Raw genomic sequence first — 5540 nt, 5'->3', positions numbered from 1 at the left:
CACATGGTTTAGCGGGGAGGCCTAAACTACAAGTAGTTTAGCCACCAAGTGTGTTCCCGCCTTTTCATCTTTTTCCCAACGATTACCAACCATTTCTTTTTCTTTCGTTCTCTTCATCGTCCCTCATCTCTTCACATTCTCTAACTCTCTCTACAAAAACCTACTGCCTCTTTCTCATTCCTTCACAATCTGACTCTCTCCTCCTTTTCAATCTCAACTTCTCTCTCAAACTCTCTCATCTCCTTCAATGGCACCCAAGAAAAGTTCCTACATTCTTTCCACTGATTCCTTCTATCTCACTTGCTAGAATGGAGTAGTAAGGATAACAACAGCTCCTTCCTTCGATGCTTTAAGTCGGGGGACACTGCACCGGCTAGTGGGGCCTTAGAAGCTCTTCTAGGTTAGTTTCTCTCTCTTTTCTCTTGTAGTTCATGCATTCTCATTCTTATAGTCATACATCCACATGCCATATATGTTAGGATTATGTACCGTATTCTTGTTAATTGCATCCACACCTATATCTTGCAAACTATTACCCCACCATATGTGTCTTGCAAACTATACCATATCTGAACCTCGCAAACTATCGTGTACCATAACCTCTTGCAAACTGTTGTCTCTAAATCTTGCAAACTGTGATCTTGCAAATTGCTATTCTGAATCTTGTACACTATCATATTTTAGCATTGGGCCGTGGAGTATGGTTTTATTGCTAGGGGGGCTCCGGTGGGCTTGAGGAGGAGGGTCACCTCACTTAGGGCTCACCTTGATAGGCTTTTTCTCAATTATGTAAGTTAGAAACATATACCAATTTCCACTATTTGCATGCTTCTTAAGGTTCTCTTTCTAACCCCATGTGTTGTCACAGATCATGTGGAGTCCTTGGGCCGGATATAGACACCGCATTTTGTACCCCTTACGACTAGGGCCCTCATTTCTTAATGATGCCTAAACTCTAAGGCCTAAGGCCAGTTTTGAGCCCAATCAGATATCAAATTGACTTAAGGAGTGTTAAAATGGAAAATATAAACTTTTAAATGAGCAAAAATCTATTTTTGAAGATAAAATGACCAAAGTGGCCCTTAACCCACGTACGTGGGCAGTAGCCTGCGTAAGCAACTAGGGTTTTAGAGATATAAAAAAGAAATTTTTTCTGTAATAATGACTAAGGATTGGAATGAATCCCACATCGTCTGGGAGCTGTTCCAAACCCCATTTTTCCACTATGTAAAGCCTTACATAGTATATTTTCAGTACACATAGAAATCCCATGGGGAAAATACAAGATTCACTAGAAAATAATAAATCACAAGGGAGTTTTTCACAAAACACCCTCAAGTCAATTTTGTTCGATTAGGACCTTTTTTGGCCCCAATCCTTTTTGTTTAACGTTGCTAATCACATTTTTATTGAATTGTGATAGATTTGACTAGGGGGAACAGTCAAAATCAGCTTATAAAGCTTTTCATTTGAGGTATTGAGTCCAACTCTTTCTTTTCATTCCTTTTTCTTTTCAGTCTTTCTTTTCAGTTTTAAACTTTTTTGTTTGCTTTATTTATGCTTATATATATATATATATATGTTTGTTTAGGTTAGTTTTATAGTTTTCTTTATATCCTGAGCATATTTGGTTTTTAAAATTAGGGTTTTTATTTGTGCTTTATTTTTTTGCGTTACAGTTTCTAGGTTAGGGTTTCGAGTATAGCTGCACACGCATTCCTTATGCATACGTACATGGGCCTCCTCCTATGCATGCAGGTGCTTGGCCTACATATGCAGCCTTTAGTATGTGTACGTAGGCCGTTGCCTAGAAACCTTAGTTTAGTCTTCTGCTTCAGTCTCATTTTATTTTCTTATATCACATGTTCTTGTTTAAGTTTCTTTTTATGTATATGTGTATCTGATGCCTCTGTTTGACTTGTTTTATTATTATTTACCTTTGATATGCTAGATTAGGGTTTCATCTTTTGTTTCTTAGTTTGATACCATGAACATGCATTCACATGCCTATGCATGATGCCATGGGTGTTGAGTTGCTGCAAGGTAAGTAAAGGTAAGTCATACATTCACATTCACATGCATATGTGTTGTTTGATGAACATGTACATGTGTTGTTGTGTTGCATTTTGTGTTTAATTGATAAATGATGTACTTGCTACCATGATTAAGTTGCTGCCTTATATATGACATGATAGGGTTTTCACATGTTAGATGAATGCTAGGATTGTATATGTGTGGTTTGGTTTCTTATACTTTATGGATGGATATGTATGTGTTTTGGGATGATGATGCCATGTTATATGCTTAGATGTATGCTAGTGTGTGTGTGAGTTTATGACATAAGTGTTGAACATGATTTTATCGAATTTAAGACGTAAGACACAATGATGGGAGGCCAGCTGTTGATACCATATTTTGTCTGCCCTCGATTTGCGTGCTAGATCGCAAAAAATCCAAAAATATTTTTTTCTTTCCATGGGGCCGCGAGAACATACAGAATGATGTGGCGCAACCCATTCAAACACAAGAGCACTCAAAATGCCTCTTTCAGCCAAAATGACCAAAATGCCCCTAGTTAACCCTAGGTTGGCTGTAAGTCAAACAAGGATAAAATCCCCTCAAAATATCACTTTTCATAGTTTTACAACAAACTCAAGTTGCTCGGAGATTTTTGGCAACTTTGACCAAGTTTGACCTGGAGTTGATTCTTGGTGGGCCCCAAAACCCTAATTTTGATCTGGCCGTCAGAACGGGTTGAAACTAGTGCCATTGTGAAGATTATCAAATTCTTAGTCCAACGACTATTCATGGGTCGAAATCAGAGTTAGAACGGTCAAGATATCATGAAAACCAGGTTAACGCACTGATCGATGCACCGCTAACTTCTGGAGCTATAACTTTTGATCCGACCGTTGGATTTTCGAGTTTCCATACCTTTTTTAGAAACTGGAAATCAAGATCTTTCCAAGGGTGTCAAGATTAACCCCAGTCAGGACCATTAAACGGTGGTGGCCCTTGAAGGGCCACTGGCAGCCCTACAAGGGCTGCCGTCTCGTAATCCTTGCAGGGGCTATAAAAGGCCCCAAGCACCTCTAGACCAAAAGAAGAGACTTCCTGGCTGCCTGCTCTCTGCTTGGATGATTTCTGAGCTTTTCTCCTCTCTCCCAAACACAAAAAACACATCAAAGTTTCTTGATTCTTCTCTTCACCAAAAATACAAGGTAGTGTTCATACCCTCCATCTTCCTCTCCTTGGTTCCATACCTTGGATTTGAGGTTTAAAGGGGGTATGAATGTAGCTTTTTAGCTACTATCCATACCCCTTTTTTTTAAAGCTTCATCTAGCTTTTATTTGCTTTCTCTTGCCTTAATAACATGATTTATTGCTTTATCTAGCATGCTCTTTGCTTTATTTTGCTTCTAGCGTGTTTTTGGTTTATTTCCATATGCTTCCATGATTGTTCATTTGCTAGTTGCCTTTCCTTCATGCTTTATGCTTTATGCCATGTTTAGATCCTTCTTTCTTATGTGTTGATGTTTTGGTCTTCATGCCCACATGCTTGATATCATGTCTATGGTTATGCCGTGCTTAGATCTACATGTTTGTATGCACGTCCTACACTTCTATGCCTATATCCATACTCTAATTTCTATTCTTCCATGTCTTTGTGACCATATCCACATGCTTAGATGTACATCTACATGCTTATATGTTTAGATCTACTTCTCCGTGTGCTTTGGTGTTTGGTTCTTCATTGCTACATGCCTTGTGCCATCTCCTATGTTAGATCTATGTGCTTATATGCTCTATGCCATGTTTATGTGCTTAGGCCTAGACATTGTTTGTCATGCCATGTGCTATTGTAGCCTTTTTGTTCATTTAATCGCATTTTCTTGTGTTTTGGCCTAATGGTTAAGACCTGATCTAGACGCTATGGTCTTTGTCATTGTCCATACACCAAGGCTCACATCAAAGGGTTTGGATCATCCTATTTTCATGTCTATGCTTGCTTGCTTCTATGCTTTATGCTTGTGTTAGCCTCTCTAGTTCTAGGCTTTACCATGTTTGGCGCCCTCCGCGGGCTTGACCTTGTGTGGTTACATCCAACACCCATGAGGCCTTGTTCAGATGTAACCATTTGGGAGGCATCTCCAGATGCCGGGTTGCTCCCTGTGTACCCTTCTCTTTTCCGCTCTGCGCGATGCTATGCTTACCATGCTTGTTTGTGCCACCCGTTGGCTTTCTATGCATCTTTACACACTTGCTCACATGTCCATGCATGAGTCTTGCTTGCTAGCGTGTCGTCCATGCTTCAACACAATGAAGTTATGGACATTTGATCCAAACCTACATTTGTCCCTCGCGGACACCACTTTTTGTTTGCTTTCTTGCTTGTTTGCCTTCTCACTTGTTTGCCATGTCTATCATGCTTATTTGCTTTATGTCCCTTTCATATGCTCTTTGCATTTTTTTCCTTCCATTGCTTGTCTGCTGGTTTCTCGTCTTTGCCTTTGCATGTACACACATGGAGCAAGGACGCATGGAGCTAAGACACTGTCTCCTAGGCACAAGCAAAAAGGGCGAGCATGTGAGCATGTGGATATAAGCCAAGAGACTATGTTCAATAGATTTAGGGGTCTAGCCTCTCCCATTTGGTTATGTTCTCTTTTAAACCCTCTTCCTTCCTCCCTCATTTCTCTCTTAGAAGGGTTGTATTAGGTATATTATGCCATGTACCATTCATACTCATCTCTTGAGTATGGTGACCTTTGTTAACTTTCCTGCACCTAGGGATTTAGGCATTTACTTTCCTACTCTGTGTGCTTGCATTGTGCATGATGTATGTATATATATACTTGCTCGCCCTTTCCGGTGTGACTGTCACAATTCATGTCACCTAAGGCAAAGTGATGCCTACTTTCCGCCGCGAAAGTAAGGTGACATGTCGCCGGATTTTTGCTGTGGAAATCTGGTACTTTGCCCAAATGCCTTAGGAAAGCATAGATTGGGACCACAACCATTCATAAGCCAAACCTTAAAGCCCTCCATGCATGCAAAGCCCCGAAAGCCAATGCCAAAATCATGTTTTTTATTGCCAATCTTTGAAAATTAAGGTTTTATCAAAACAAATGACTGTCCTTGGATAGGAGTTATGGGGTGCCTAACACCTTCCCCACATGTAACCAAACTTTTGAACTCAAGAATCAAGATTTTTTGCCATCCACATTAGATTAGGAAAAATACCCTTTTTCTTAGCCTAGGATTGGTAATAAAATCAACTCGAAACAGGTGACCAATCACACCTTAGAAAAACACAATGATTGGTGGTGACTTCACTTACCTTTGGTAATCACTTAAAATTTGGCTAAGATTCCTGCCACACCTCCAAAGGTAGACCTACCTTCCTCCCCCGAGAGAGAGAGAGAGCACCCGAAGCTCCACGCGAACCACACCATTATTGAGAAGGGCCTCTAATAGGCCCTGCGCGTGGGAGTGTTACCACGGGGGGTGGTTGAACGAAGGCTCGACGGTGGTTTTTT

This window comes from Quercus lobata, chromosome 3 (assembly GCF_001633185.2).
Source record: "Quercus lobata isolate SW786 chromosome 3, ValleyOak3.0 Primary Assembly, whole genome shotgun sequence".
Lineage (NCBI taxonomy): Eukaryota > Viridiplantae > Streptophyta > Magnoliopsida > Fagales > Fagaceae > Quercus > Quercus lobata.
Note: the sequence above shows the minus strand (reverse complement) of the source record.